Below are 23,721 nucleotides of genomic sequence, written 5' to 3' on the forward strand. Positions count from 1 at the left end.
TACTCTAAGCTGTAACGTCTTTACTCCTAAGTAGCCATGCCGATGTAGAGTGTGTCTCTATCAACAAGTCAGAGCTTGAACTCAACCGACAAATGTCCAAACCTCCACAACCTTATCTAACAATAAAAGCAAAAATCTCGTCCATTCTTTCTCTGCCCAATCGGGCCTCCAAGTGACCATAACGTGAGATGTTGTCAACCTGTGATATATGGCGAGTGCGGCGAACCCTAAGCCCTTTTGTGACCATACTGCACCGCCAGTCCCAGTGACAAGTTTTGATATAATCGCAATTGATATTCAAATACTCGACGGGAATAGATCTTGAAGGGTCGGGAGGCTTTCTGATCGTATTTTACTAGTGTGGTGGCTGGTTGTCTCATTGGAAGCTGCGAGAGAGGATTACAGCAACAAATCCTGTCTAAGTTTTGCATCAGGTGTATCGCTTTGCTGTCGACCTATATGAGAGATCAGTCAGGTAGGATTTCATTTCCCGAATGCGGCAGGATACGCATATATGATACAACCGCATCAGCAATGTCAGCTGAATGCGTGGAGTAAGCAAGACAATGATGGTGTGATCAAAGGTAGAAAATACATTTTAAGAGGTACGTTCCAGTGAATCAGCTTTCACGGGACACGCGACCACCCTCAGTCATTCATTTTTCAGCTACTTCTCTCGCGATACAACAGGTGGCACGGTCGCCAATATCACTGGAAAGCCACCAGGCGATCTTTCAGAGCAAAGCATATGGCTTTCACCAAGGTTTTACGAGGTAGTAGGATTGTTCCTCATCTGCAATTTTTGATTTCGGTACCAGGAGTCTCCGGATTTGAAGGCAGGAGAGATCGATTTGATATTCTCCATAAATCTAATGACACTGCATTGATTATTGTATGGTATTATAATAATCCTTTATCCTTAATGCCAGTCCTTTTCTTATATCGATATTTTACTTCGCAGGCTGGTAAGTGGAGTTACCAACAACAATTGGGTAGAACTCGTACTCGAGGTCACCAGGATAGCAATTCTACTTGTGTGTTTATGAGGATTACTCTCTCAGAAGATGACACTGGAAACGCCTTGCTACCACAATAGGTCATAGAACGTTTCGTCTCGATAAGGTAAGGTACGTTTTCATTTTTATGGTATTAGTTCCTGTACTATTAAACGCACATGTTGGGCGCGTGATTTACGTGGCCGGGAGGATAAAGTGTCCTCTCGTCGCAGTCTGGCCCAATGGCAGCCTAATACCCTTTCTTATTTGCCTGGACCTCTAAACGCGCCAAGCACAAATTTCCGCCGTGACTTCACAAAAAAGCGATCTCGAACCCCCATCTACCGAAGTAGGCCTATAAAGTTACTCTTGAGAACATGCCGATACATGTTCGCTCGTGCTCGTTCAATTGGTGTCTGAAGTATCAGGCTGTTGCATAATTTATAAAGGAACGAATGCATTCCGAACTTACAGCAAATTTAAATGACATGGTGAGATCATGTTTTGAGTAAAGACGAGATATTTGTCAAATTCAAAGAAGAGCTTTTTCAGTTTCATGATGTTCGCTTCAATAATGAAAGAACATTTACAATGATGGATGACCATTTTGTAAGTCCATTCACAATGTTTACAAATAGAAATCACGTCACCTCTAATAGGGTTCTTGATTAGATTTTTTCTTCAAAGCGGCAATCATTTTGAGAGATGTTGTAATGTTACTTATGTGTTATTGTATCACTTTGCAAATAGGACTCCTTCAGACGCTACTTGTAATTTGAGACGCTTTTTGTTTGAGACAATGAACTATCACCAAGTCTGGACATACTTGCCGCGACTTGTTTTGGCTATTTTAGAACGTATTGATAACGTTCTTTTCAAATGACCTAATTCCGTTTGGTGGTTGTAACTTAGCAATCAAAATTCCGATTTTTTGGTAAAATGAAAATGACAAATGTACATACAACACTACAGAAATCAACTGAGTTGAAATTGGTAACGTTCTTGTCAACGCCATAAAAGAGATAAAACCTCTCCCGTCATTGTTAACTATCAAGCCATCACAGACTTGAAGCTCCTCTCTTACCCATGCAAAACCTTCTCCCAGCCTTGAACAACATGGTAAAGAGCAACTACAACGTTTTGAATTTCAAATCTGAACACTTCCTCATAAGAAGCACACAGCCAGAGGCAAAGTACGGGCGCTGAACTTGAGATTAGCAGGTAGAGAACTTGTTCCTGAGCCCTTCTTGAGAATAGAAAGTGTTGATCGAAGGCATGGTATAGTCTTGATTTCATTAATAGATGGGTACTTCTCATAAGTAGCACATAGCCACCGGCAGTGATTGGGGGTTGAACTTATCCATGTGACAGGTAGAACTTGTTTGCTTAGACTCAAGTCTGCTTGAGAACTGAGAATAGTGATCAAAGACATGGAAGAAACGAGGGGGAAACGTCGTTACTCAATCAAGCAGTTGGGGACATTACGGCGGGAGCCGCTGGGCATGTTTAGTCAGGAGGCTGAAGCCCGAAGACAGTAAGACATGGGCCTATTCAAATTGGAGATGTTGGCCTTCATTATCGCGTGCATCTCCCAGTGGTCCTGGCGTCTGGACGCCATCGACCCAACAGCGCAACAATAACAACATCCAGTGCAATATCGCGATAAGGCGGCACTAATTGCCCAATTAGGGACACAATAGGGGTGGCGATGTTGTAGATATCCACTTCAATCGTCTGCCCCTTGTCGTGTGTGGCTATTTCAACCCTGCCTGACCCCCTGGGATAGCCCCAGGATGTTGGGTTACAATCTACAATTGCAGGGCAAAAAGTCAACACGCGTGTGTCAAGTACTTACAAGATGCGTTCCATAGCAGCCTGCACATGTCCATCTACAGACATGTATTGTTTTATTTAGTTTGATTAGCATGCCATAGCACGGCACGGAACAAATGCAATTAGTGGCTGACAACCGCTTGAAATTCAATATCTATCTTTCTTTCTACAAAAGAATTGATTTCTTGAGGAACTCTTTCATAATCTGACATTTGACTTTTTGAACTCGACGTCAAGTGACAATTATATACGTTTTTCTGCTCCAAAAGAGGTTCGAGTTACAATTAACGAGGCCAAATGATAGACAGGCCTCAAAACAAGATCGATATCCTATGAATAGAAGAGCGTACCAACGTGCCACGGGTCCAATGTTCCAAGGAGTGTTTCGGTCTTCGAAAACCTTTTTCAACAAACTTTGATGCACTACCTATTCAGGGGTGAGAGAGAGCTGGGAAGACGCTCAGACCCGGACAGTAGCGCTATACCTGACCCTGGCCAACTATCTTATTCCTGCCTCTTACCCGGACCGACCTAACCCCTCAAACGTGATATAGACCAGCCACTGTCAGTCTGTACCGATGGCCCGTCATCATCTCCGTCATTTTCCGTAGCAGGTACTTCCTTACCAAGCATAAATTTGGTAGTTTATTGCATAGGGGGAACATATCGAATCCGGGCAAAACCTTAGCAAAACAATTCTCAACAAAAATGTCGCATTGGCAATAGGTATGCAGCCCCTTGGCCATGAAGAGGTGACGTAAGCTTACAAAAGTTATCACTGGCCATAACAGGAGACAATTACGTAAACGCCTCATAGTAAGGACAATCAATAACCAGTGTAGACAAACGCTAGAATGGTGCAACCTTTTAATATGACAATTTAGGTAGCTCAAGCATAGTGCTATTGACAGCAAGCCTTGTAAAACTCTTTCGATACAAAAGTATAGCGGTTCATTAGCTAAGAAAAAAAGGTTCTCTCACTCGACTGGAGGACTTAACAGGGTAAAACATTTGCCGCGCAAGGTACCCCAGGGTTGTTTGGTATCAAAACTCATATGAGGCAACTAGGATAAAATTCACCATTGATACTAAAAACTTATGCAATACTTTGCGAGTTTTGCTTTCGTGAAAATGGTTCCGGGGTCAAATCTACGGGAAATACGTGCTAATTGGCGTTTTGCTTGGAATCAAAACTATCATAACATTTTCAGAGCAGGCATGTAAATAACTAGAGTGAAAGGCTGTGAGGACTGAGTGCGGTAAGCGTGGGGGTATAAAGCAATGAAATAGACCAAACCTTCATTTAGGTTTCGACCCCATCTCCATGATGTCAGACCTGCCCTCGCTCTAGTTCGGATTATCCAATGTGGAAAAAATGCTATTCATTAGAAAGAGCAGGCGCAGAAAAACAAATACATTGGTAACCAGTATCTAAGATCTAAGGTAATTTGTTAGCTACATGTATGAGCCATCCTTCATTGTATACAGAGGACACTACTTTCCAGAGTGACACAAATGCCTGATACACCAATTTACCTGGCCTACCTGGCCCTAAAAGTCAAGTTACTAGCAGATACCGTCATCACAACAAAGGCATACACATATGAGCTGGAATTCCTACGTTCCATTTGCATTTGGGACTAAGTCAGCGTACGAGTGCGTTGATATATGCAGAGTCTTTCGAATAAATTTATTTCAAAGACCTGGATATATCCAAACAAATCCTGACAGAATCGATTAATGAAATTTGACACTACTTCTGCCGTAAGAATAACAATGGATGTAGGCCTAGCGACGATATTCAAAACCCGACGGTGTCATTTTTTTAGGCGTTTCGGCGCCGACGAGGAATGCCAGATCATTTTGCCCGAGTTTGAGCAGCTCAAATATTTGGACAGGTGCGAAAAAAAGGTCTGGACAAAATGGCATTTTGCTGTGTAAGACAAGTGGCCCCTCCACTAAAGAATCAAAAAATCATGCGATAGGTTCGAAAAAAATGCCCACAAAGGAAGTGATTTTCTGTCTAAGAGAGAACCTATAATAAAATTAACTAAAATCATACGCCCAACGTGGGGCTCGAACCCACGACCCTGGGATTAAGAGTCCCATGCTCTACCGACTGAGCTAGCCGGGCTGCTATGCCTGCTGGGTCGTGGATCGAAGATTTCTTTGTATAGACAATCATTTCAAAGGCAAGAGAAAAGACGTTTGCATGACACTGAACTCGCACGTGAGGCGCCGAATTCCCGCGCCGCCTCTTCCGTTGGGTTGCAGATAAAAACGAAGTTCAACACTGCGGCTCCGTTTGATAAAAAGAAATACACAGGCGTTATTTTGGCGAGGATGGCGACACATCTTGTGATGGTACGAGACCCCACCCCCTTTGAAAGGCCGACTGTTGGGAACCTCTCGGGTATTTCACCGCAATCCATTTAAACTGAAACAGGCCGAATGCTGCACCGGAAGATGTGTAGAGCCATGCCGGAAATTGCCGAAGGTGTCCTAATATATAACTATTTCCGTGTCGGGAAGCTCTTCAGTCTCATTAAATTCAATGTTTTTTACGGGGTCAAAGGTTTCAAGAAGACAGCCCCCTGAAACATGTTTTTTTCCGGGAATACCAACGTTTTGTACCAAGCAGAGCAACATAATTAAGTGTAGGAAACCAGGGGAAGATGGTAAATGTTCGCATACCATCATAAAGATGTGTGGGGTGATAGGTCAGATGAATTCACCCTCATATCAACTGCTGCGATGAGGTATCGAGCGAAACTACTTTACTTGTAAATTGCTTATCGAAATGAATCGTGTTAGATCTGCACTGAAATGAACCTATCAAATATTGAGTTGTGTGGGCGATGTTTCATTGATAATACCATTGCCTACGAAACCACGTAGGCCTATAGATGTCATCAATTGTCGTGAGTAGTTAGTTGTTGTTGCTGCCTCGGCAAAATGATGAATAAATAATCGGCTGATGATCTATAATCAGTCGCCGCGAAAAAATATCATGATATTAACAAGATGAGGGCTGCGCCCTATGGGATGACGATTTCCGGTGAATGATGAAGATGGATTTGAAAGAGGATGGAAGAGTTCATCCTGGCAGTGACACAACAGCAATATTGGTTGTATGAGGTTGATGATATACATGTATATGATTCTATGCTGACAGGGGAAATCGCGAGATGTTCTTGAAACGTTTGTGCTCCTTGTGTATACAAATTACCATGATTGCCAACGGAATCTTGAGGTGAGAAGTCGACTACATATACATGCTTCCCGAAATTGGTGGCTAGCGTTGGAACAGACTTTTTCCCCCTTGTCCGTCATTAAAGGCATTCAGTGTGTTGGTCAACCATGACTATCTCCTTTGTCCCTCCACCATAAGGCCTAGTTTCCCCTTATGACATCACTATTTCGGACACTCAGCGCCCCATTTCTGGAAAGGTGTATAGGTAGAGGCCTGCAGATACAAAGGATTTAGTCAGTCGATCAGCCAATACATGTAGTTGAATGTCACGCCTGCAGTCGTATGGAAGCCAGTGGGTTAATGCTTTAAATGTTTTCTTACGAAACGAAATACAACAGGATTGGTGCAGTCGATTCTGGCGGATTACGTGTAGGCTTGTTCATAGAATACTAACCCTGGGGGTTCGATGATCAGATAATTCTGATCCATTTTTTGAATGACAAATTGATTATTTTTCGATGCGTCCAAACAGAAACAAGCCTAATTCCTCCCACACCTTCGAGGTAACGTGCTGGGTACGACGCCGGGAGTAATAGCACAATAGTGGGTGCTGCTGAGGGCGTGTCTCATCTGAATCTGTATCTGTCTACCGATATGTCCCACGGCTGTATTGGGGAAACACGGGATGTACGAAGCCGCGACCGCCGACACTGATTTACAGATGCTGGGTCCCTCAGAACTACCTACTTCATCTTCTTCTGCCTTCAAACTGTCCCGCCAAATTCAGAGAGATAATTAAGCCTGAAGCCGATGTTTTCGGCTTGGGTTGTCTGCAAACATTGGGTAAACACAGGCTAAACAAATACAACTACACATGAAAAAACAAGAATTCCAGTAATTTCTGTTGGAGGAAGTCCTTTTCCTTCAGTATAATATTATATGGTTAGCTGTACCATGAAGCTAACATAACATTATGTTAGCTTCATAGCTGTACAGACAGCTCGTTGTTTAGCTTTTTAGTGACAAAGCACAGACATGACAGGCACTCTTGTTACACATTCTTCGAACCGGTGTAAAAGAAATGCAAGTCCCCCGGAATCCAAGTCCGGTCCTTTTGTGAAAGTGAATAGAGTCGCCGAGTTCCTTTGTTGAAGATTATGTAGCTTACCCTAACCAAACCATTTACCACATTCGTTGACAATACACGGCTATTGTATGGGGTCCTGCATTCCTAGGTCTATTCATTTTACACTGGTTACACAGAAAATGCATTCTTACTTGACAGAGACATCAAAGTCTCGTTTAATAAGCCAGGAATACTAAGCCACCTTGATTACAATAAACCATACGTTGCAGTGCATAATGCTCTATGCGTCCGCTGGTGTGCCTCGTTTTGACGGCAGCGGTCCGCTTGGGTTTGTTCAAAAAATGGTGATCAAAGAACGTGTGTTGTTCAGGAAGTCGAGAACACACGACATACAACGTGCCTGCGCCGCGTGAATCAAATATCTATCAACATAAAGCTAGGCCTACTGTTGTTTTCAACCGAATGATAAATGTGAGAACGAAAGTAGCGTCAGTTGGCGCTTGAGTGGAAAACAAAGTATACATATTTGGACCTGTTTACAAACATCAAAGCAGACGATTATTGACTGACTCTGATTGGCTTATTTCGACAACGAGGTCGGAGACCTTGTTTTGACGCCCAACAATATGGCCTTCATTTGACATACAAATCTAGCCAATTAGAGGCAATGCATGACTTCTGCTTCTAATTGTGGTTCAGTGAGGCGGAGAGAGGGTCCGTGGGCTCTAAATATAGGGTTCTGATCCGACTGAGACGACATGAGGAGACACAAATTGCCCTAAAGTATCCATGATCTGTCTGAAGCGGCTTTTAGGCGCCTCGAAGGTGCAAAGCGCTGCATTGATGTCACCTTGTGTCATTGTGACTCTCTAAACGCCCTGTTTAGTGTTATATCTTATCACTTATGCTAGCTTTATGCATTGTGTGAGAAATTAAGTAATGTGGGGTCAATCTTCTACTTTTATTCGGGCATCTCCCTACGGATAAAACCTTCACAAGGAGGTGTGGGAGTCTACCTAAGCCCCTGACTTGTTCTGCTCTCCCTTGGGACCGTGTCTGATGTTTCATTGGATAAAGGACCTGACATCTCTTAGTCTGCAGACCTTGAAGGCCAATACGACCTTAAGACACATGAAACACCTATGACTACATCTAGTCTGCAGACCTTGAAGGCCAATACGGCCTTAAGACACATGACACACCTATGACTACATCGGGTTTTATAAGAATATTGCTGGTGTCTATGTTCATATCTGCTCTAAATGTATTCCATGCCTTGAAGGTTTTGAGTTAGCTGCATATTTTGGTCAGCCTAGCATCATCGTGTAGCTGATATCAGACGAGGGTAACGCCAAAACATATATAAGGCGAGTACGCATGGATTTTTTGTCACGTTCGTCCCGTTGCCGAGTTGTGTATGTCCTTTCTACCGATGTGTCAACCATAATCATGCCCACTTTCCAAAATAGGCTTTACACTCAACAAGGAATGTATTTTCTGGTGTGTTTTTTCTCCAGTCTAATTGGTCAATTTGTCCAGAAAACATTGCTTTCTATTTGACAACATACTTCTACATGGTAGATGAGCATCAATGAAGACGAAATTGGACCTCATTTGACTGTGAGTGAAGGGTGCTCCCGCCATTATAGATTGTTACGAGTGTTTATTTCTATTTTGCGTTGCATTGCCCAACAAAACTAGTAAAAAACAGCTCGAAAATGCAATTCTTCGTACTTTCAGTCGTGACAAGCTGTCGAAGGAATTCATTTTTTAGGACGAAAGCTCTACCTTATCAGCCCAACATTACCTAGTTCATAAAGAGTTGACCATGGGCACCACCGTTTCGGCTAGAACTTGAAAACCTAAAGCAATAAAAACTCTTCAAAACAAAGTTATCGCCCAAAGTGAAACTGGGAGGCTGTTCTCTGGAAAGAAAAGAACAGACCCACCTAATTGCCATACACGTCGTTCGTTTTGAAGAGTTCTAATAGCTGTAGGATTTCAAGATGGTGCCTGTCCGTCATGACTGTTTTAAGTGCCACTAAATGCAAGAAATGGGACCTATGCAAAGATATGTTCCTCTGCTGTTTTTTGTCTGAGTGATGGTGGACAGGTTAGCTACTTAAGACGGTACACCGGATCGCCTCAGTCTGCTTATCCTATAACCTACCAAGTAGGCCTACGCTCAGCTGGACGATTCGAAGTAGGCCTACGTCCAGCTGGACGATTCGAAGTAGGCCTACGCCCAGCTGGACGATTCGAAGTAGGCCTACGCCCAGCTGGACGATTCGAGGGAAGCTACTCTTCTTACCACAATCCCCAAAGATGGGTGTGAAAAGTAAGTGGCAATTTCACAACCGTGTCGACTATCTAATTTACCATTTCCTAAGCGATGACTTTCATTAGTGATGACCGCCTTGATTTCCTAGATAAGCAGAATAGTGTGGGAAATGATGACTCCTAGACAATTTCACAATCAAGTGAACTCACTAATTGACTTCTTCCTTAAAAATCAAATCAGCGGACTGTGTTGGTAAACCAATCTAGCCTTGATCTCCAAACGGATAAAGGGATTGACAAGGCGCTTGTCGTCATTTTAACAACCCGGGGGACTTTCTAACTCGTTTTTTCTTCAGGTTAAATCATTCAGTCGTTTAAAAACTTTGTTCTTAGCAATTGAACCACAAAGACCTATCAATGGTCATGTTAAAGTTGAGAACGAACTTTACGAAATCCATGGGTTGTCTTCAAGTTTGATGGGTCCGATCTGACAACGTTGGTTCAGAAACGGAAAGGGAAGGGACGATATTTCTGCCCAATGATCATGATGGGCAATGTTCTTAACACGAGACCTTTTTAGCCTTTTAGTCGAGTTACTTGACTGGGTCGTCTCGTTCCTTGTAAATCAGGGGCGTCATATAATGTAGAGATTGGAATAAGTTATCGCTGTGAGTAAGCAGAAAAGGCCAGTTTGTAGGCGAAGTTGAGTTGTTCCATCGAAATGTCTCGAATTTTATGATTTCCCGTGACGGTCACTTGTTCCAACATATAATTGCGTTACATTTTGTCGGATACTTTACATTTTCAAACAGAAAATAACCACATAGGTTCCGAAACAACATTTATCTTCAAAATAGCAATCGGATGCTATGTCACCATCTGCCCGGCTAGCTCAGTCGGTAGAGCATGGGACTCTTAATCCCAGGGTCGTGGGTTCGAGCCCCACGTTGGGCGATCAAATTTTTACTTCTTCTGACTACGGTCAACAGCCCTAACTTATTACTTATGCCTTTAACTGCTCATGTGAATTATTTATCTCATCTTTCTCGTCAGCAAAATAAGTGTCATCTTTCCAAAAGTAAATTGACAGGAGGGCGTGGGTAATAAACCACCCTAACGAGGTCTTCAGGCAGACCTATCACTAAATACCTTCTTTGTCACCAAATCCATTTCGCATATCAGCACATCGTAATTTTCTGAAATTGACACCCCTTTGTTCCTCTGGGCGAGATTGTCCTTCAAAGATGCTGACCAATCGAATGTGTGTTAATTACACCCACCCATTTGAAGTCCCTTAGATTATAGGGATGGTGATGACTCTTCTAGCAATCTGATCCTGGGAGTATTCAATTAGAGGTGCGTATATTGATACCATAAAGCGCTATGATAATATCATTCGCGTGGAATGATAAATGTTGATTAGAGGGTAAGGGACTCTTGCTAATGGTTGGTTGGTTCCTATTCTGATGGGCTAGCTAAATTGGGGCTCGGTTGCCTTATTCAGAAGAATGGTATTTAAGGGAATGCAAAACAATGGGATTTACTGAAGCTATGTACAGAGTGTACCAAAAAGATCACACCCAATGTTTTGGGTAACACAGGGAGATGGGGGTCCCCAGCCCTCTTTATACCGCCACTGTCCAATCAGGTTTTTTTCAGTGTACAATGCATGATTGGCGTCATGTCATAGCCTTACTTTAGCTGAGGGCTCTGAACAGCTTGTAGAGTTCTCTTGAGAAATCCAACCCGACAGTGCTTCTCTTAAAACATTTGAAGTTCAAATTACAAGCTTTTACATTTTGCTAAATGCTTTGAATTCCCAATTACAATGGCAACATACACAGTGTTTTCACAAGGAAACGTGCTTCAACATTCTTCAATCATTTCAGTTAAATCACTTGAAGTGTGTTTTAATAGAATTAGTAGGTCTTTTTTATTATTTTCTTGAGCCGAAACGTGTGTTTTTAAAGATTATGAGTTGCACATTCCCAGAAGGAAGGGTCGGCAAATGTTTTTTGGTAACCAGGTGCTGATATCCAAACTTTAACCCTTGTTCAAAGTCTGGTGGAAGAAATATTGGGAAATTATTAAAAAGACATTGACAAGTCGATATCGATGAAGTAGATACTTGAATGAACGGGAGCGGCTGTTTTTTCTTCCGGCATATTAAAGACATTGTTTTTGTCAAGAGCAGGACGCGTGTGTACGTCCAACTGAGCGAATAATATGCCTGGTTTAGTAGATCTCAACATGATTTGCTTGGTTAGTTTTTTGTTGTTCTAGCTGTCAGCCCATGAGATAATCATACTTCACTGAATGTTGTGAGAGACAATGTCCCTGAAGAGTCCTAACGTGTAAATGCATTGTTCTGCATAGTGTACTAGTGCAGACGATCTAATCAATGTCTCAAAATAATACATATTATTTGCTCAGACTTATCAAAATAACTCAAAGTGCAGACAAATGATTCATCCCTCTGGCAAAAGTATCATATATCGAATATTATCTTTAGTAATTATTCTATTTACTTTCGCACTCAAAGTGTTAAAAGCTATAAACATATCGTAACCAATATGCTATTTGCTTTAATACTAGGCCCTATGGCACATGAAATATTCCTCACACGAAATTGACGCAAATTCCTTCCCTCAAGATGATGATCGTGTCAATTCGTTAATCACAATGTTCCAAACTCGATATTCATCTATATGTACCGTACATATCACGAGAGATTTTGACATGTAATCAATTTATCAATAGATCGAGACCAACAGAACCAAATTAACCCAGAAGGCGGCACCGTCATCCGGGTATCATTGGGTGCGGCCATATTGATTTTTACATTGATTGATTGCGTCGCTCTGATTTGGTATTAGAATGATTTATTATTGGATTGTGTGATAATTGATCGAAACTTAGAGTAACCAGGCTGGTTACTCAAAGATCGAAGATACTGCACTTATGCAACAAATCGAATGCGATGACAAATAGAGCTGAAATATCCAATTTGTCCCTACCGAAGAATCCTACGCAAACCATGCTTCAAAACGTCTAATTTAATGATGAGATCAACCATACTACTGTAGTTTGCCTCCCAAATGTTCCATTGGGCATTCAAGCAGGCAGATACAAACAGGCCAATGTTCGAAGGCTTGCAAATAATTGCCTATTCACAGAACCTGCCGGCACAACTAGACATTTCGCTCATCAAACAATCTCGACACGTCACTGATTGACTTTTCCTGAACAGTTCATTGTGTAAGTTTAATTTTATTCGAGAATTTCCAATCAAATTACTGACTTCGTCTTGACCTTGGGTTAAGTCCCCATGTTCGACACTGCCACCCACCGCGTGCACTTCCAATAACAACAGATTATTCAGGACTCACTGTCACTCATTTTCATATCCGACATTTCTCATGAGGGAGAAATTATCATTTCATTTCCCATGTTCACTTCCGGCTGCGCACAATGCTGCAAAATTACACCGTGATCCATCACGTGTTGGCAGCTAACCGGAAGTACACAATAAAAGTGGGAGACATGCTCAGCAGACGCGAAACGTATTCCGGCTCGCTTCTGCAGAAGTTCCAGGTATCGCATCCTGAACCTCATAGTCTTATACTCCGGGGTATATTTCAAATCTTGATAAGATGCAAAAACCTTGGTGGTCAAAATGCAGGCACCATTCTGCGAACAAATAGCATTCCGCGAAGTTACTATTTATAGCTCACAAGGTCATTTGCATAAGATATTGATGACGTTTTAGTCACGTGACAGTCGGACATCGAAACTTATTTCTACGCATTTGAGCTTATTTCAAAGTCAATTATCTTTGACCCTGCATTGTTTTTAGCATGAATGATACCATAGAGTCAGAGAGAGAAATATTCACAACAATTATGTAGTATTTCCAACACTCGGACATGTGCCAGATTGAATCTAACTGCCCTAGTTAGAAAGCCTGAATCCATTACGAAACCGCATGTTTGTCCGACATTGCCTGTAATTCAGCGATGGGGAAATAGAGGGCAGCAGCTGCAGTGACCTCATCTTCGCGGAATGCTATTGCAATGGCATCATCGACGAGACAGGAATATCAAATGAAATGGCCAGGGCCATTGTGCTCACCTCATGTGGAGGAAAGATGGATAAAGAGCATGGTATTGTGTCATGTAGTGTTAGGTTTGATGTAGGTCCAAGCAATTACAATTTCCCCAAAATGGCCAATTTACAGTACATTCGACCTCTGTGACCTTGAAAAGTAGGTCAAATCAAAGAAGACCCGGGTGACACATTGAATGGTTGTTAGAATTAGATGTACCTATGATATAAAATTGGTGCCAATCGGGCAAGTCATTACTAGGAATAATGGCATTTTGAAGAATTTAGGATTTGGCCCCCTCCCTGGAGGCCAAACGGCAAATCAGATCGCACCAAACTTTGGTACCTAAGATCACCTGACCAAGGGGTACATGTGTACTTAATTTGTGATCAATAGTCATTGCAGTTAAGAAACGTGCCATAGTTACGGCCTGACGGCGAATTTACGCCATTTGACCTCTGTGACCTTGACAAGAAGGTCAAATTACAAACCTGTGTGACATATACTGTATGGTGGTTAGATGTACCCATGATATCAAATTGGTGGCAATCGGGCAAGAAGTTAAGGAATAATCACATTTTTAAGGTTTTTGGATTTTGCCCCCTGGTGGTCAAGTGGTGAATCATATTGGACCAAACTTCGGTCCCTGAGATCACCTGACTAAGGGGTAAATGTGTACCAAATTTGGTATCAATAGTCATTGCAGTTTAGAAACGTGCCATCGTTACATCCTATCGGCCAATTTACACCATTTGACCTCTGTGACCTTGAAAAGGAGGTCAAATCAAAAACCCGGAGGATATATGATGCACCTTTGCTAGAAGTACCTACCATATTTTTTTCAAAATTTCCCGACTACTATTAAGGGAGATATTGCATATTTTCACTTTTAACCTTTGGCCCCCTGGTGGCCAAACCATGAAACGAATCGGATCGAAACTTGGTCTCCAAGGTGTCATTACATAAGGGTACATGTGTACCAAGTTTCAACTCAATAGCTCTAACAGTTACGAAACGTGCCCTGCTAACGGACGACGGACGACGACGGACGACGACGACGACGACGACGACGACGACGACGACGACGACGACGACGACGACGGACGACGGACGCCACGGTATGGGATAAGCTCACCTCTGCTAAGAGGTGAGCTAAAAAGCAAACACTGATATATTCAAGCATATCCAGTACATTTTCTGTCGCACGGTGCGGCATCTCCACCATTGCGGGTGACGATGAATGCGACACCTTCTCAAACATGTCAAATGTTGGATGTTTTGGACTGATATGCCACCATCATCATGAAATAACTTGTGCTCTTATTGACAATCTTCGCAACAGCACCTTTTCTTTGCATCAAAAGTGTCAACAATGACCCTCTTCTACAAAACAAAAGTAACTGATAATTGACATTTGAATAATGAAACCTTGATGAATGTGTGACAGTTCAGATGAAGAATCAACAAATGGCAACTAGTCAACACGACAATTCAAAAACAAATAGTTTCACCAAAGTCACTTCGTCAAGTAGCTAAGCCGGGGAATGTGTCAGTTGTTATTACGTAAAGCCAACACTTCGATACCAAAGAAACCTTAAAATGAACTAGGTCTGTTTGACTCTCACTTCAAGACCGGTGCTTTTCTCAACTGTGCTAACAACTGTTTTGTTGAGAACCGTTAGTTTGTAAATAGTAGTGTAGAAAATCGGGTTTATGATGTTTTGTTGGTAAATAAAACACTTTACTGTGGGGTATAGGATACAGCTGATGTTTTACCTTCTGGAGATGCCAGTACTCAGTAGGAAGAATGCAGTGAATGCAAATATTTGTCATCCAAAGTTTGTCAACGCGTTTGAAATAATGTGCTCGTCACCTTTTGAGAAGCCTGCATTGCATTACTCTCGGGCCAGAATATCCCAATGCAGGAACGACAAGCGTCATATTATAGTCATTTATATCATTATCTACCACAATCCTTCTAAGAAAGGCAGGCGTTAATATACGCCACCCTTGAAAACATTGCACATCGGGACAGAGATCAGCAGCTAGATTTTAGACTTCGTGATTGCTCTGACACAACGTCGATGACGGGACTCAAAGTGGATCAACTGCAGACAGATTGCATCCAACTCCAGGGGTCCTGTTCTCACAATGCAATCAGCAAGGGCAATTAAATTACGGACAACTTCTCCGACCTTACACCTCTTCAGCGCGACCTATTAGTCCTAAATTTGTCCTACCCGACCGTTGGTGGGTGACGCCTTTATGTCGGGGATGCTTCTCCCGCTGCGTGCGAGTGGACCGCGTCGGTTAGGGACACATCCTGGCGCTTGGACGCGTGCGACCGGACACACGAGTAGAACAGGCTCTGTCTTGAATATTGAAATATGTCCTGTGAAAGGGATGGGATGTCATACCCAATACGAACCATATAATGAACACATAGAATGCCAGCAGAACGACCTCGACATGACATGACCATGAAAAAAACCACAGAACGCTGATAGCCACCAACAGTGTGAGGTTAGACGGCATGTTTGATTTTAATATGGATATCTTTTGAAAGCTAGTTATTTCCCAATTTCATGAAACGCGAATTTCCTTTGTTCCCCAATCTAGGCCCGAGCCGCCAATATAATTTGACAATGCCCAAAAACAACGATATTATGTTTTGTTTTTACTAACATGACACAGACAGATTTGAATGCGGATCTGGATCCAGAACCCAACAGCTTTGTTTATCGTTTGCGATATATAGTCAATCATTGGAACTGATCATGTTTTACTTCAGTGTGTTATGTACAAGGTTATTCGTCAACAACATTTATGTATGTTCTTCTGTTTTGCTGTCGCGTTGAGCTCATTTCAAACCAGCTAGACTGTATATTCCGCAGGGAGTTGAGTTTGAATAAGAATTAACAGGCCAAAAGCCAGGATGATAATATGGCGGCAACTCGTGAGACGAAACAAATGTGAGTCGAGTACGAGCGCCATAGAAATCCTGAATTATATTAATGGCAACTACAGTATGTCGAAAAACGTTTTCAATAATGTCACATTTCTTCATATAGTATCATCGTATTCGCAAGGCTTAGCTTCTTGTTGTGGCTCCAGACTGTCAGGCTCGACCCCCTACTGTTGTTCTTCAACAACTGTTCCTTCCCATGACGCAATCTACAACGGTAAAGCCGCCGAAGTCACACGGGTTGTAAAGTCAATATTTTACCCGGGGATCGTGGCAGCTCCGGCCCAATCAGTCACGCCAATGGCAGGTTTGCCGAGCACAATGTCAGTTTGCACAAGTCATCTAAACACTGCTAATCACGGCCTATTCAGGCTTATTGATTTCAAAAATGCATGCACACCCGGTCTAACAAAGTTCTGGAGTCGATATTTCCCCCAGGATCACGCAGGGCCACTGCGACCTTACCAATACCAATAACTATACCCCAGAAAGCATCATTCTTTCAAAATCAATAGCCAAGATCAATTTGATTTTACGAATCAATTTGGGCACTGATTGTATCTGCCCGGCTAGCTCAGTCGGTAGAGCATGGGACTCTTAATCCCAGGGTCGTGGGTTCGGGCCCCACGTTGGGCGCTTACATTTTTCTTGCATTACGAAAGGTTTTCTTCTATTCCAGATATGAAAGCCGACTGTTACGCGCATGTCCGATGTATGATGCCTTCTTTCTCCACAAAAAAATCGCTTTTAACAGTGACCAAATCGTTTATATCAAGGCTGCGATATAATCTCGTAGTCCAAGTCGGAGTTGGAGTCAGAAAGTTGCTAAACATCGCTAATATCTTCAAATACATTGTGGTTTATAGTTCTTCTGATTGCATATCGATCACCTTACAGTCCAGCCTATTGACAGGGTGCCTTCCTACCCTGGGTTACACTCCCCTCGGGCCAGACCATGAGATCCGACAGGCGGTAAGCAAATCAAATGCAAACCGCAATAATAAACCTATCAATTATTACCCCAGCCCTGCATTGGCTATTGCACTAAGACCCCGAGCTCAAAGCTAACATTAATAGCTAGCCATTAATAAGATATCTCTAAATGTCAATTAAAGGGTTGCACCCTCGGGCAAGAATCGTTTAATGCATACTGTAGCTAAATGATTACGGTCTATGGCTGTAGCCCTACAAATTTGTGTTTGATTTTGCGTTTCGGTGACTTAGGTATGGATAAACTTGACCATACTTAATTATTGAAAAGCATGACGTGTAGAATTTAGAAGCTATGTCACGCTATCTAAATGAAACACAAAGCCTTCAAAATGGAGGTATATAGGCCCCCAGTGGAAAGTTGACAACAACTCTCAATTCATTGCTTGTGGTGTCACTGAAGTCATTACAGTCTTGCGGTATAGGCATAAAAGCAGACTGACTGCTGCATGTAGTTGTTTTGATTTGGAAGACAGCAAAGATCGCCTTGTAACCCAACGCAGTTACTGCAGTTTTGCTTTGAAAACACTTAAGTTACTGCAGTTTTGCTTTGAAAACACTTAAGTTACTGCAGTTTTGCTTTGAAAGCAGCGCAGACACTGACAGATACTGCAGTTCTGCTTTGAAAGCAGTGCAGATACTGCAGTTTTGCTCTGGAAAGCAGTGCAGACACTGAGAGATACTACAGTATTGCTGTGTATATCAGTGCAGATACATCATTCCTGCATTGCATTGCTCACAGTGATGTTACTGCAGTTTTATGTTGGAATCCAATACAGATACTGCAGTTGTAATTTCGAACATCACAGTTGCTGCAGCTTGCTTTTGCTGGTAGCCAGCGCAGTAGGCCCTTAAGAGAAGGTTGGCGGTATTTTTGGTTACATTGCCTATAACACTTTCTGTTGCTAAGACAGTGTGTTTATGCCGAAGCCGCCTAAAATACTGTCATCACTGCATCATAAGAAGTTGTTTTTTGGCATGCCAACATGCTGAATAACTGCTGAAAAAAATGTGTCATATCATTACTTTGTTTACATAATTGAATTAAACTTCCGACACTAAAACAAATATGGTCTCAGATCATGCTGTTGCTGAGCCTGCCTGTATGTACAACATCAGCTTAACCCCTGTCATCATACAAATTGAAGTTGTTCGTTGGCCTGCCATCACCAAAACTGGCAAAACACCAAATACAATGTTATAACTGCTATTTAAACGTTTTTACTAGATTCCCACACCGCTTGGGAAAACAGCTCGGGTTGTGAAATTCGCCGCCCGACCCCAGGCAAAAAGCGGAGCAAAAACCTCCAAATCCCATGTTTGTTTCGGTTGTTGACGAGGAGGTTTAACTTAAAGATGCCAAGAAAACTGTAGCATTAGCCGGACATTACCAGCAAGTTGCCTGCAAGGCGTCCTTGAAGCAATTAGAGAGGAAACGATGAGGAATTCATCCATTTATCTCCTTTAATGCCGCACTTGAGCCCTTAAAGGGCGCACCGGATCGGAAGAAATAAATACATGTTACGTGTTGTCATCCGTTTTAGTCTTTTTTCTGGCCAATTCATCTAGAAGATACAAATCATTTTTTCTAAGTTGTGTTTTATCCCGAGTGTGGGATGTTTGGAATCAGTAAGGGGTTGTGTGAGAACTGTAACAACACCTTCGGGTAGCTCCTGGTCTTTTCTGAATCGTTTCGTGAGAACGGTGTCTTTTTCGGATGGTCACATCTGCATTCGCACCTTTTCGATGAAAATATCAGAAGGCCTACTGGTATGAATCGCATTTGAAACAGTCAAACAAAATCCAATAGGTACGTGGTCATTTTACCGCCAAGCATGTTGCATGATATGCTATTGCAATGACTGAGCACTACTGAATGGTTTCTTGGGCTAGCTTAAAATCGAAATCAGACATAATTCTACGAATTCAATTCTTCGTTTCGTCTTTTTCTTTGTCGTTATTTTCATTATCTTCATGGGAACACAGCGTTTCAGTCTAGGAATGAACTTACTGGTTCGCCTTAGTATTTTAGGCCTACGGACCTGGTTACACGTCGAGTTCTAGCACGGTGCCATTTGGGTCCAGTGACTTTCACTGAGTTGATTTTCTCTGAAAAATAGGCAATTACTGTACATTCACCATTGGTCTCAAGAGGACAACTTGTCTTTCTTAAATCGAACCCAAAACGATCAGAAAAATAGGTGACTGTGAGCTTTGAAGAAGGCTAACAAATCAAACAGCACCCTAACTAATTAACACCTCAAAGTTCCTTATGAAATAAAAGGCAGATCTGTGAACTTAGCTACAACACTTCTTATTTAATTATAAACCAAGAAGTTCATATTTCAAATAATATTTTCCATCGAACGCTAAACGCTTAGCGACGGGAGCAAAGCCGAAGATTACAAAATATATTCAATCAAGAGCCGTGAGAAAGACTCCCAAAAGGTGTAAAACTTTGAAAACTTGTCAAAACATTGTTTAAAAAATACATTTGAGAAAATTGGCCGTAGCCTTTATCCTTTGTAAAAGCAAACAACGGTAATTTAGACAGCTTTGGAAACAATGCATGCAATACCAACAACAATTTGTCAACATGGCTGCCATACCGGAAATCGTCTGATTGGGTCAGCCCCGCAGGGAAATCAACCAGAAAGAATATTGGACATGAAAAACAAAGATGGTGGATGGCAATATTATAAATGCGTTTATGATAAAAAGGGTCGTTTCCTCATTGCTGAGAAAACTAATGCATTCAATTCCTCTGAGGAAATGTTCGGCACCTTTTAAGGGGATGGTTTATCCAGTTGCTATGATGGAATGGTGTGGTCATTCCCAAACTATAGCATGGTCAGTGGTGCAGGAAGAATCGCCCAGGCTGGAGAGTGCCTAGCTGAAGGGTACTGATGCAACTGCAAACCCCATCATCTTGGCGGCTAATCCTTCTTACTGATGAACCGATGAAGTAGAAATTTCAAGAAGGCGTATCTCAAACGAATGTGTGTCCTTTCATTCAGAGTGAAATGGAAGAACCATGGTAGCGAATGGACAAAAGAAGCTAGTAAAATCGAGCCGAAATACGATTAGAATACATATTGAGGTTCAAGATGTAGGCACTGAGGTCCTCTTGATGTAGACCTGCCTCAAAGTTCATGGGTGATATGAATAAAGACCAGCAAATGCTTTTATCTAAAACTCCATGTACAATTACACTAGGCCTTTCTGTACAAAATTGAAGTAAAAGCATTTGCTAGACTTTATTCATATGAGCCATGGTGTGGGATGAGCTAGCATGCAAAGGAAAACAAACACACAACGATTAGTCTAGAACAGTGTCAAACGTTTTAGTTTGTGATACGACCTGAGGGCCAAACAAAACCCTTCGTATTCCAAAACAACTTCTAGAAATGAAAAAAATATGACCCTTTTTCTTGTTCACCTACTCCTGCCCTTTGAAGGAAAGAAAAACCTAGACGCACATCTTGTGATTCTGTTTACACAAACTCAAGTCCAGGACTTTACAAAAACACATACAAAAATATCCCCCGGTTTTTCTTGTTGAAATCCTCGCCAGGATCCCGAGGGTAGGTTCGGGGATCAGAATATGAGAAGTTATTTCGGCGCTGGTGAGAGATAGGGCGTCATGTTACTGGCATTAGGGTATCAACAAACCCCAGGCCAGGGCAAAGTGCTCGGCTTCAAATCCAGGAATGAAGGCATGAGTCTCTCCTTGTATACTCTTCGGGTACATGGACATTGAATGGTGTCAACAAATGTGTACGAGCGGACATGTAAAGGCGAAAAAACGGGACGAGTATTTGCCAAAATATACTCGACATACATTCTGAGTCCTATAACGTACAAGAATACAGTTTACAAAAAGTAAGACATCCGATTTAAATAACAGTGTAACAGCTTCAGATGCCTCGTGGAAAGTGTGTCCGGTCCCATTGTTACAGTGTTATCGCTGTATCTGATATTGAACAGAACGTCAAGAAAGTGCACGTCCTAATATTAAACAATTTACAGGTGTGTAGCGACCAGTGGGGGTCGGGGCCCGGGAGGGGCTGAGTCAGTTTTCTGGGCCTGCCAAAGATTTTGGGCTTTTGGGGCATCCACGACACCAAGATGAACCCGCAGCGCTGAATGCCCATTAAACCCAGTTCAGCATTTGTCCATAATCTCCAAAAACATCTCAAGTGCCTCCTTGAATACGTACACCATAGAGTTTCATTCAATGCACACCAGTACCTCGAATTAAAACTACAAGTATTCCTTTCAGGAACTCATCACAGAGATTTAATCTCCAGCAAGTGTCTTTTGAATTGACCATCTTAAAAATTGGTCCCTAAAAGGATTGGTCCTTTCAAGTCACCGCCCCGACCCTTACACCGGTATGCCTGTGCCAGGGCATCCTTTCTGTAGCCTTCAGTCGTTTCCTGCACTTAGGAAGGGACCAGAATGGACCCAATCTTCATGTCAGTTTAAATATACATGTAGTAGAACATATGTTCGGGTCATTAAAAGCCTTTGAGTTTAATTGGTTTTAAATTAGGCCACGTTTGAAAACTTTAGACCTTGTCCGCCCTATGTTCGAATTCTTTCGACCTTGTCCACCCTCATATGCACTGCTCTACCTCGAAGGGTCAGATGTGTCGGGATGGTTCGCCCTGGACGTGCTTTCAAGTCAAAGTCAGTGTCCTTTCTTCGAGTGAGTGAACACCTCTCTCATGACCGACCTGGCCCATGATACAGTGGTTGTGATAGTGTCGTTGGTATTGAATGAACCTAAGTCGTTATCATGTCAATGTGTACGGCGGGAGTCTCAATTCATTGAAAAGTTTTGAACAGCTGAAGGACTGTGAAATATCGGGACATATTTGCTTCGTGTATATGTAATACCCATCGCTTTCCATTTCCAGCGCATGGCCTGCCATTGCTTTTCATCTCCACTGCAAGGGCTAGGATTGCTTTCCATTTCCAGCGCATGGGCTTGCATTGATTGTCATCTCCAGCGCAAGGGTTAGCATTGCTTTCCATTCCCAGCGCATGGCCTGCCATTGCTTTTCATCTCCGGTGCAAGGGCTAGGATTGCTTTCCATTTCCAGCGCATGGGCTTGCATTGATTGTCATCTCCGGTGCAAGGGCTAGGATTGCTTTCCATTTCCAGCGCATGGGCTGCCATCGCTTTTCATCTCCGGTGCAAGGGCTAGGATTGCTTTCCATTCCCAGCGCATGGGCTGGCATTGATTGTCATCTCCGGTGCAAGGGCTAGGATTGCTTTCCATTTCCAGCGCATGGGCTGCCATCGCTTTTCATCTCCGGTGCAAGGGCTAGGATTGCTTTCCATTCCCAGCGCATGGGCTGGCATTGATTGTCATCTCCGGTGCAAGGGCTAGCATTGCTTTCCATTCCCAGCGCATGGGCTGGCATTGATTGTCATCTCCGGTGCAAGGGCTAGGATTGCTTTCCATTCCCAGCGCATGGCCTGCCATTGATTGTCATCTCCGGTGCAAGGGCTAGCATTGCTTTCCATTTCCAGCGCATGGGCTGGCATTGAATGTCATCTCCAGCGCAAGGGCTAGCATTGCTTTCCATTCCCAGCGCATGGCCTGCCATTGCTTTTCATCTCCGGTGCAAGGGCTAGGATTGCTTTCCATTCCCAGCGCATGGGCTGGCATTGATTGTCATCTCCGGTGCAAGGGCTAGGATTGCTTTCCATTTCCAGCGCATGGGCTGCCATCGCTTTTCATCTCCGGTGCAAGGGCTAGGATTGCTTTCCATTCCCAGCGCATGGGCTGGCATTGATTGTCATCTCCAGCGCAAGGGCTAGCATTGCTTTCCATTCCCAGCGCATGGGCTTGCATTGATTGTCATCTCCGGTGCAAGGGCTAGGATTGCTTTCCATTTCCAGCGCATGGGCTGGCATTGATTGTCATCTCCAGCGCAAGGGCTAGCATTGCTTTCCATTTCCAGCGCATGGGCTGGCATTGATTGTCATCTCCGGTGCAAGGGCTAGGATTGCTTTCCATTTCCAGTGCATGGGCTGGCATTGATTGTCATCTCCGGTGCAAGGGCTAGCATTGCTTTCCATTTCCAGTGCATGGGCTGGCATTGATTGTCATCTCCAGCGCAAGGGCTAGCATTGCTTTCCATTTCCAGTGCATGGGCTGGCATTGATTGTCATCTCCAGCGCAAGGGCTAGCATTGCTTTCCATTCCCAGCGCATGGGCTGGCATTGATTGTCATCTCCAGCGCAAGGGCTAGCATTGC

General features: G+C 42.9%; 3 non-coding genes across 3 annotated transcripts; 2 read left to right on the forward strand and 1 right to left on the reverse strand.

Moving 5' to 3' along the window:
* Positions 1–4,889: 4,889 nt before the first annotated feature.
* Positions 4,890–4,962, reverse strand: Trnak-cuu (transfer RNA lysine (anticodon CUU)). The gene has a single exon. It is a non-coding gene; the product is annotated as a tRNA-Lys (tRNA).
* A 5,307-nt stretch (positions 4,963–10,269) lies between these two features.
* Trnak-cuu (transfer RNA lysine (anticodon CUU)) lies at positions 10,270–10,342 on the forward strand. Its single transcript has one exon. It is a non-coding gene; the product is annotated as a tRNA-Lys (tRNA).
* A 6,679-nt stretch (positions 10,343–17,021) lies between these two features.
* On the forward strand, positions 17,022–17,094 carry Trnak-cuu (transfer RNA lysine (anticodon CUU)). Its single transcript has one exon. It is a non-coding gene; the product is annotated as a tRNA-Lys (tRNA).
* The last annotated feature ends 6,627 nt before the right edge of the window (positions 17,095–23,721 follow it).

The sequence above is a fragment of the Lineus longissimus genome, chromosome 18, assembly GCF_910592395.1.
Source record: "Lineus longissimus chromosome 18, tnLinLong1.2, whole genome shotgun sequence".
NCBI lineage: Eukaryota > Metazoa > Nemertea > Pilidiophora > Heteronemertea > Lineidae > Lineus > Lineus longissimus.